This window comes from Ceratina calcarata, unplaced genomic scaffold (assembly GCF_001652005.2).
Source record: "Ceratina calcarata isolate Rehan_Ccalc_2016 unplaced genomic scaffold, ASM165200v1 scaffold350.2, whole genome shotgun sequence".
Lineage (NCBI taxonomy): Eukaryota > Metazoa > Arthropoda > Insecta > Hymenoptera > Apidae > Ceratina > Ceratina calcarata.
In genome coordinates, this window is record NW_017157935.1 from 1,180,542 (window position 1) to 1,191,613 (window position 11,072).

Below are 11,072 nucleotides of genomic sequence, written 5' to 3' on the forward strand. Positions count from 1 at the left end.
ATATGTACATCAGAAAAGCTAGAACCGTCTGTTTCTAGTTAGACTCGATTGACACCAAGCAGCGGGAGACGTGACGAGATTTCTTATTCGCTGGAAGCCGGCGCGATGCGGCGGCGTCGGTGTGCATAAAAGCGGCGATTTTTCTCGGTTTTGACCTCATTCCGGCGACAGCTTTTGCCGCCGCGGTGCAGACGACTCGCGCTCGCACGTGCTGCGATACACCGATACGATGCGATGGAATGCGACGAGGAACAGAGGGTGCAGCAGTTGCTGATGAATCAAATTGATAGAATCACCGAGAATCGATGTACTCCGTTCAGTATCCATTATTTTCTGCAGATTCTTGAAAAATTATTTCAATTCCTCTAAGTGCCTAATATCAAAGAACGCGAAACAATTTCTTAGAGGGAATCTTTCATTTTATGATTTATTATGATTAATCTTTCAATTATGCATTTCATATTTCTTTATGATGGATGAAAAACTTATATCATTTTATTGTGTAAACATTTACTTGACTTGATCTCCTCTTAGAGATTCAGTATTAAAATTCTATAATGTTCATGTAAAAAGAAAAAACTTATACGCCGAGCGGTATTAAAGAGAACAGTGAGCCAACAACAGAAAGTCAGGTGTGCAAACTAATTGTTTTCGCCTGTTTGTAAGCCGGTTTCACAATGGGAAATCGTTTCTGTACGGTCGAACGCGGCGCGAATTAGTTACAAATTAAGCGTGTCCCTTGGAAAAAGGAACAAAGGCGAGGGGATAGACCGGAAACGCGCTGCAGAACCTGGCCCCGTCGCTTTTGTTCTCCGCGACGTTAACGAGCGCCAGCAAAAGCGTAACACAGTGACGCCCGGCGACGACCTTGACGCGTCGCGTTATGCAACAAGGTTCCCTGCATAAAACGCAGAAGATTCTACGTGTACGCGATGCACCCGGTTTCCATCCTAAATCCGGCGCGTTATTTTTAGACGGATATTCAAATTAATCCGAAGCTAAGAATAATACGCTCGATTATTTACATACCGATCTCTTCATAGCGTCGGAATAAATGATTTAAGTTCGTTGAATTTCAGGTTGCGTTGAAAATATATGACGCTTAATAATTTTGTTGGAGGAATTTGGAATGTCTGGTGTTATCGCATAATATCGTATAATATAAATTCACATTTGCAACTATTTCATATTAAAATTCATGTATCTCTCAGTTATGAACAATTTTACATGTCAGAAGCAATAACCGAGAAATCTGCAAAATGAGAGACCAAAAATAGTCTCACCTTCAATAAAAATTCAACAGCATTCAAACCCTACAGGTAGACACTTTTCGAAAGTGATGAATAATATGAATATGTTAAGATTTGTGAAGACGGCGTGCAACGATTTAATTAAGATCCTTCGATATATCATTTTTCGATCATAAATATCGTGTCGACCGTTGGTGTACAATGATTTAATTAAGATCTTTCGACGATACGTCGCCGTTTTCGAAACGTATCATCATAAATCATCAAAATTCAGTGAAATTAATTCGATTCAGACGAAGTGAAATTGTATCTCTCGTATATTTTTCGAAGCCCGGTGCGCGGGATCATCAATCGGCGTTTGTTTGCGATTCGGCAGGGGACGAACCGGTGAATGCGGAGGGAAGAATAGCGACACGAGAGTGTACGATCTCGGTACAATTTAAGTAACCACGATGATCTCGAACGTCATGTTTGTCTTGCAATTAGAACGCGTTCCGCGAACACGAAATTGACGGCTGGCCTCGATTCGAACCGAACGCGAACTTGCTGAAATTGCCGACGCGGCATTGTCATAATTCATGATTTCGTTCAATTGTGAACGACGACGCTGCTCGTCGACACGTATGGCTCATCGTGTTACCATAGTTATGCTCGAAATTAATAAGCCTTCAAACTCGTGGAAAATTATAATAATATGTTGTACGTCGCGTGGGTACGTCGATTCCGAAATGTTGTTTAATCGAATATCCTATTATCCGAATGGAGAATGAGCTTATATGTATACAGAGACTGTTTAATTTCTATTTGATTCATGACGTGGATCACAAATTTAATTTTTACAGATCGATTATCCGAACAAGTTTCCCAATTAATTCAGATAATCGATATTCTACTGTGTTAGGTTGATGTTTAGTCTCATACAATTCGTTGCCGATATTATTATACTGTATATTATACCGTATATTATATTACTCCGACTGTAGATTTCACGAAATTATATACAAGCTCGGTTTTGTTTCAAATCGAAAGAGTAGAAGTCCCCTTCGCGTTCACAATATTCGGCCGGTCATTAAGACCGTGTCCTTCGGCGTTGCACGCACGGTCGCGCTTGCTTGTAACAATTAAGACACGTTCGCGCATAAATTATTGGCCGCTTCCGTCAGTAGAAACGACGGACGTTTACGACGGCAATGTTTATGCTGGATGTAAAGCTTGAAGCGTTGCACTCCACCGTCCATTCCACTGTGCTGTAGCATTTCTTTTCTGAAGAAAATTACAACCCAAGAAACAGCGAGAAAGAATTAAAAAACCGCTGCCTTGAATTACGATTTTCTGTAGAAGCTCGACTCTTTTCGATGCACCTGAACTCCGAAATGTTAAATAAATCTTGAAAAAGGAGAAAGAAAAGTATATGGCTACGGATATTTTGACACGGTCTTGTTCCACTTCGTTTTCTGATGAAAAGCTTTCAGGATTGTGAAAGAGGAAATTGTAATTTAAGTTTCTTATGAAAAAGAGTGTAATGACATAAATTATGGATGACGGAAATAATAGTCTAGTAGTTATTAGTATAATTACAGATCCTGATAGAAAAATTGTATGTTATTGAGAGATGAAGAGATTCCTAAGATTACTAATCGAATAATTGTTCATTAATATACATTAGTTACTTTGAGTTGTTTGTTTTCCATAATTCGTATGGTAATGTCTTGAGATCAATTCACGTTGATGATACCATATTATAATAGATAACAAAATTAATTGTTAAAACATGCACTTATCTCGAAGCCTCGTGAGAGATCAGTGAAAATCTAAGGCTCGAATTCAATAAGCGTTAGAAACTCAATACATGTTAGGGACTGTGCAGAGAGTAATCTACATTGATTCCTGATCGTACGCAGACCTCGGTGTGATCAGAAAGCGTCGGAACAATAGTGGCACACGTCAAGACACGGTGTCGGTGTCTAGTAGTAGGTGTCGGTATGCGTCTCCTACGCTTCGATGGGAATTGATGTTTCCGACGATTACGCTTAAACACCCTTTATCCTCTAGAAGCCGGAAATCGCGCTCACAAACGATCCACGTCGCTGATCAGTTATATCGATTAACTAATAAAACTTTTAAGATTTTTAATCATTTCATTCTTTGATAAATAATTCTACAATTTTGTGTGAAAATCGATTTTTTTAATTCACTGTAGCCATTATTTACATTAATTAATATGAATAAAATGACTGAAGTGTTTTAATAATGTCAGTCTTTGATGAATTCAAAGTAAGAAATAAAAGATTTACTATTCATATCAAGACATGCTACTATCACTAAAAATTCTTACAGTGAAATTGATTATAAATGCAATCGAATGTTTAATAAACTTTTGATGAATTGTTGTCATCAAATGGATTTTTGGTATTCCCACCATATATGTATTCTATTTTTATTGCGTTTAACTGGAGCATTTCGGAAGAGATTCCGATGTGACGAGCGCGAGACTGGGCCAGTGTTCATAAAATGAAAATTAGCATAAGTTATGGGAAGGCGAATTCACGACGACGGTACCGAGTGAAGTTAAAACGCGACCCACGCGACCGTGATATTCCCGAAGAGGCTGGAAGCATCCGATTAGCGGAGAGATTTAGGGTTTACCGGTCTCGAATCGGGTCGGTTCCGTTCCTCCCGATCGAATATTCATGAGCACAAAATAAATAGCGCGAGGATGACAAATAGGCGACTAATTTCACGCCGCATACCGCGAAATCCCACACAAACTCGGCTATCTTTCACGGTTCTTTTTCACGGACGCCTCGTATCGGCGCTGGCTCTGATCCGAACGGAGAACGCGTTTCGATAGCGTTAACTCATTTGCATCATAATCGTAACGTGTACACGCATAATTGGACTCTTCATCATATAGATTTACAAAAATTGAACGTGCAGAAAATAGAAACGCTGCGTGAAAACTTATGTTACAACGTTTAAATCATAAAACAAGTATGTATCTGAAATGCATTTTTCCGATTGACTTAACAAAACTGAATTGCGATTTGTTAAAATGCAAGAATGCATTAATTGCATAAGCTCTATGAAATAAGATTATGGTACTTCTTCCGAATGATAATGATGAATTCACAGGATAGACGGATTGGAAATAAGGAAAGACATCAAAATCGCAACGTGGCTCGTCTCAGATTTTGCCGCGGGCTACCGCTCGTTCGTAATTAACTGGCGTAATTTATTTGACCGCGTAAGAGAATAATGAGCGACGGCATAAAGGAGAACCGTCGTTCCCGACGACGGTTGATTAATTCGTAAGTTAAATCCTCGTGGGGGTTCGGTCGCCTCTGGACAAAAGAATGATGGATATGTATCAGCTGCTCGGAGAGAGAGGAATTCTAAACGCTCCTCCGGTGATAAACTACTTTACTTCTTGGTGTTCCCTTTGGGGAAATGGAAGCGGGAAACGCGCGGGCCAAAGACTCTGGTCTCCCGAATTGCTTCCTCTATTCATTCTCTTTAATGTGATCATTTCAAACAATTATTTACAAGTTGTCAGTCTGTTAAGTATTCCGTGTGACTTCATCTTCCTGTTTTTGAAATCAATTCATGATTATAGATTTTTAATCATCATTGAAAATATTCAGTACAATTTATCAGTATGATTTCCGAATTATTATATAGAAAAATTGTATACAAAATCCTCTTACATGCAAGCACGTTGTTTCGCACACAGTGAAAGCTGGCAGTGAATTGTATTCATTATTTTTCTTCTATACTCGTTATCTCTTCCACATCAATTTCTACTTTGCACGACATATGCGTAGGATTTATGCTTGCAAAACGTACGTTCACTTTCGTCTCGATGAATCGAAGAATGAAAAGTTAACAGATTCGCAAAAAGAATCTAGATTCAAAGCAACTGAAAATCGCGAGAGATGAATGATCACAGGCTAGACACGTTATTTTTAGACCGTTCATTTCCTCGTTTCCCATTGTTGTCCATCGTCCTTTCCGTGATTAATCTCGCTTGAGATCACGGATTATTCTCGCAGTACGTACTCGCCGCGTCCAGTAATGGGATCCGGAAGTAATCAGTCATACACTCAGACGTATCTAACGACTGAAATTAATTACCCTTAACCCCGCGTCTTCATCGTTTCGATCCATCGCCGCGAACCTGCTAATGTTCGATTCATGTAAATCGCTTGTGAAATCGAACGTTCTGCACGATTGAAATTATTGAAAATGTTCATTGTCCACGATTTACGATCACGCTCAGATTAATTGTCGACTTCGTACAAACGAGCACGTTATTAATGGAATTACTATCGTGATGAAAACAAGCTTCGTCACTTCGTTAATGTATAAGAATGTTCTGAGTAGAAGCGGTTACTTATTAATTTTTATCTGACTAAGATAAACGTATGTGTTGCATGTGTCTATTATCAGATATATGAACAATTGCCACGTGGATTTTAATTCATGAACATTATTACTCAACTCTCACGTTTTTTAAATTAAATTATATCTCTCGGAATTCGTATAAGAATGCTGCCATTAATATTATGAAAAACATGAAATATTGGAGATAGTAATTGATACAATGTTTCATATAATAATTGATATAATATAATAATATTTAATACATTAATTCGCATAATGATGATAAATACGAGGACTAATATTCTACGACATTTGATATAGAACTGATAACACTTGAAAGCGGAGATTGCCGCCAATGAACCAGGCTTATCGCAATAATTAGTGATTAAAAATTGCGATCCGTGTGTCTCGTTTGTCTCCTCCCCTTTTGTAACGAGCCACCGGCGGCGTCGGTCGGTCGGTGTGCGTGGGTTCCGCGATCCCCACGGTGATTCAGGTTAATTATGATTGTGCGAGGAAAACGCGAGAGAAAGAAAACGCGCGAAGGTCGTACCTTTTCTCGATGCTAGGAACAAATGGGTTTAAGGGCTTGATCGTAAACACCTGAGATCTTCGGGTTTAAAAAGTCACCAAAACGAAATTTTGTGTAAGATTGAAAATGTCTAATTCCATGCCTAATTTTTATGACATTTGGGATACCACTCCTTCTCGTATATTCAATTTACATCTGTGGAAAACATGATGAAGTTCATTTTCATAATGACTCACATTTCTTCTACATTAATCACTCTAAGAACAAAGTATATTTTGCTAATTGAATACATTAATGTATTACTGCGTTACTCACGCGATTCCAGCTACAGGGATTAAAAATAAAAACGAAGGTTATCAAATCTTTGACAATAGAATTATATGAAATCAAGAGAAGTCAAGCATACGACGTAGAATGAAACATTTACGGTGTCATTTAAAAAATGCACTATGTATGTATGATATGGACGTAGCTTTTAATATTTCATATATTTTTATACATCACGAGCATCCTTTAAATTTTTCCATGAATGCATAAAATTCGCAGTCTGCTCGTAACGTTAATTCAGAACACTGCAAACGCGGAATCGTCTGGGTCGTTGCGACTGATATTTGTTAGCGCGCTTCTTACAACGAAGTCGCATTAATAATCATGGTACGACACGGGCCGCGCGGCACGAGGAGAGGAGGACCTAATCGAAAGCGTGCATGACTCACGTCTCACGATTATTGTGCGTCGCACGCTTGACACGATTCACTGGACTTACTTGGGAGAAACGAGGAAAGTCCCGGGCCTCCGTTACTCGGAATCCCCTGTCTGCGGTTTCGTCAAAGAAAACAGCTCGCGTTTTGACGAATCGGCAGATTGTGGAAAGAGAACAGTCCTTATAAATTTCGCCAAAAGCGGTATGAGATCAGAACAGATACAGTACCTAGAATGAATTCTGTGCGTCACATCCGCCACTTTGCTTTATTCATCCGGGATTAAAGAAGTATCAGGTGTAGTATAAATGACAAGTACTAGACTCGAATAAAACTGTTAACGTTTATCAATAAAAGTTACTTATTGGATTTTTACATTATTTTTTCTCTGTTTCAAATGAATTTTGTACATAAAGTCGATACTTTAATTTTACATAAAAGTTCAGTTTTATTTGTTTTATGTTCGACTAATAAAAGGATCATATGGAATACGCATACAATCTTTTTGTTGGAGACAACGAGACGGTAATCAAGGTAGATTACATATGTCAGGCCCTTATTCGCAAGGTTTACACAGGGAAAGATATCAGGTGGACTCGGTTTGCTCGGAGACACGTTTATCCTCTCGGAATAGGAACGTTTACCAGAAACTCGTCATCGCGAAGATAAATGTGCACGCGAGCGGCTGCACCTTCGGCGTCCACCGTGAAATAACGACATTAATAATGAATCAACATTTACGGTGTCATTTTAAAAATGCACTATGTATGTATGATATGGACGTAGCTTTTAATATTTCATATATTTTTATACATCACGAGCATCCTTTAAATTTTTCCATGAATGCATAAAATTCGCAGTCTGCTCGTAACGTTAATTCAGAACACTGCAAACGCGGAATCGTCTGGGTCGTTGCGACTGATATTTGTTAGCGCGCTTCTTACAACGAAGTCGCATTAATAATCATGGTACGACACGGGCCGCGCGGCACGAGGAGAGGAGGACCTAATCGAAAGCGTGCATGACTCACGTCTCACGATTATTGTGCGTCGCACGCTTGACACGATTCACTGGACTTACTTGGGAGAAACGAGGAAAGTCCCGGGCCTCCGTTACTCGGAATCCCCTGTCTGCGGTTTCGTCAAAGAAAACAGCTCGCGTTTTGACGAATCGGCAGATTGTGGAAAGAGAACAGTCCTTATAAATTTCGCCAAAAGCGGTATGAGATCAGAACAGATACAGTACCTAGAATGAATTCTGTGCGTCACATCCGCCACTTTGCTTTATTCATCCGGGATTAAAGAAGTATCAGGTGTAGTATAAATGACAAGTACTAGACTCGAATAAAACTGTTAACGTTTATCAATAAAAGTTACTTATTGGATTTTTACATTATTTTTTCTCTGTTTCAAATGAATTTTGTACATAAAGTCGATACTTTAATTTTACATAAAAGTTCAGTTTTATTTGTTTTATGTTCGACTAATAAAAGGATCATATGGAATACGCATACAATCTTTTTGTTGGAGACAACGAGACGGTAATCAAGGTAGATTACATATGTCAGGCCCTTATTCGCAAGGTTTACACAGGGAAAGATATCAGGTGGACTCGGTTTGCTCGGAGACACGTTTATCCTCTCGGAATAGGAACGTTTACCAGAAACTCGTCATCGCGAAGATAAATGTGCACGCGAGCGGCTGCACCTTCGGCGTCCACCGTGAAATAACGACATTAATAATGAATCACGTCGCGATTTTGCTCCTAAGTTTTACGATCGGACGGTGGGCGGTCGTTGAAGGCCTCCGAGAGGTATTCGCGGGATCGATCCGTCGCGGACGATTTTTCCGTCGCGAGTGGAATTAATGTATCCACACCGGTTCCAGGAACGTGACACTAATTGCAGGGTACAAATAGAATAATGGCAATACGCACACCTTCGAGTGCTTCATGTTCATCAAAAAATTTGACAAATATCGAAAACTAAGGTTCAGAGATTATATCAATTGAGAGATTATACTAAATCGTATTATGAATCATACAATAAACGATAAGGAGTTCCAATAAAATAATTTTTTAATTATAAATATATGAACAAGATGGAAAATTATTCAATTGAAAAAATTGAAAAATAAGATAGTTTACCGATTTACCGGAGTCAAAATTGAGACCTGTCGAGTATTCCAAAAGGTACAAGTTAGATAACTCGACAAATGTAGGAACATAAATCAGAAGCCGCTTGACGGCAATTAATATGCCTCTTTGTGAAACGAAATCCACAAACGGTGGAGGATTCTTTCTGTAAGGATCGCGCAAGAAACCGGGTGAACATGGGAAACGGCGCGGTGGCACGAGTGGTCTGGTTGCGCAAGAAAATTCGCTTTCACGAGCCGCGATAAGCGTCACTTTAACGGCGGGTGTCCTTTTGTCCGGCGGAATTGCACCGCGCCGCGGCTGGTTTCTCGGCCGCCTTAACGACCGATGCAAATACTCGCCGTTTGGCCTCGTTGGGTCTCGTCTCGCTATGTACTATTTGTCTTTACTGCTTAGCCATCGCGTCCCCTTTACCGTTGAAAGGGTTGAGCGATTTCTTTCTTGCCCGAGTTTGATGGCTTTTCCCGCGTCCAGTGAACATGCTCTCGTTTATGACGATGATTTGTTTGAAGAAGAATGCTGAACATAAACGTGATGAAGTGTAAATGCGAATTGCTTGTTAACATCCTTCCTAGGAGTTGTACATTGCAATCATGCTAGATCGAATAATGTTTATGGTTCTTGCGATATGAAAATAATAGTTAGCTTCATCACTGATTATGAAAAGCGTACGAAGTAAATCGTTTCATTGTAGACTTCATTTAATGCGAATAGAATTTTCTGATCTTAGAAAGAATTCCACAGATTGCCACGCTTAGAATGTTCAAGTACTTTGAATTGAATATCATGACCAAGTAATCGAATGTACTTGATGGATATTGATACCTCACGCAACGATACAAAGCGTGATTAATTAAGAGACAATCGTCGAGCGATCCTTCTTCTGTCCACCGGTCTGTCATTAAGACCACCGCGTCCTCAATTGCAACAGGATGAAGGTGCACAGCCGGTGGATGGTCCTGAATTGAAATAAAGCGAAACGATACGAGAAGTTGTTCGTCTCAATTCAAGGGTTAACAGGGTTCGCGACACGTGGTATTTAGATTGCCGGCTAGACTGCTTATTTTCCGGGACCAGAACGTGTTTCAACCAAAATAGCAACATGTCGCGACGGGTAAAATAACGATTAAACCGAATCTTTTATGAAAATTGTTTCTTTATGAACATTTATGGGCGAGTTGTTGATTTAGCTTTCTCGTGGGTGGGTTTCTATTTAACGATAGAATATCGCTTAATAACTGAAATAAACTGAAATGCACATGTTTGATTTGATATTTTTATGACGTGGCTGCAATGAAACATTCTTGAGTTTAATTGATACTATACGACACAGTAAAGTCATGTATGCAGATTAGCATGAATCATCTGTCGCTTCGGACTTGCTCAATGCATATCTAATGCTTTCCCTATGAACTATAGAACATCAATAAGTGTCGAGATTTATGGTCAATGTTTCATGCAAATGGTAGAAGGAGGTGCAACTTCGACATTATCGTTCCAATGTTATTATTAAAACCAAAGATCAAAAATATAAATCAGTTACAAATGCTACAATCTTCGATTGGAATGTTAAATGGATAACGCGTTTAATACTGCAATCTCAAACGCGAGTCGTGAGGATGGAAACCCGTGAAGAAATCTACTCATTGGGAAAAATAATCGCACAATCGAATTTTGGAGTCGAGTCTGCTGAGCTAGTCGGAAGTTCAGATTGGAATTTGCAACAATACGGAAACGCCAACGCTTCTCATGCAAGTTCAAACGAGTTCATTTCGATATCTGTGCAATTGCAAATGAAAGCGAAATTTGAGAGACGCCGTGATTAGGACATGACGAATATTGAAATCGCGCTATATTTCCTGTTTTCGTAATAAGAAAAACAAATCCTTCGCACAAGGCTTACTTCCATTTAGTAAAATGTTAAATAGCCGGGGGAAAGTTTTTACTTTTCAGTATTAGGATTATTCAATCAATAATAAGTTCCACTATTTCTACAATTATTTATAGACTGACACATTTTATAGAAAAACCTGACGTGTAGAAAATATTTTATTA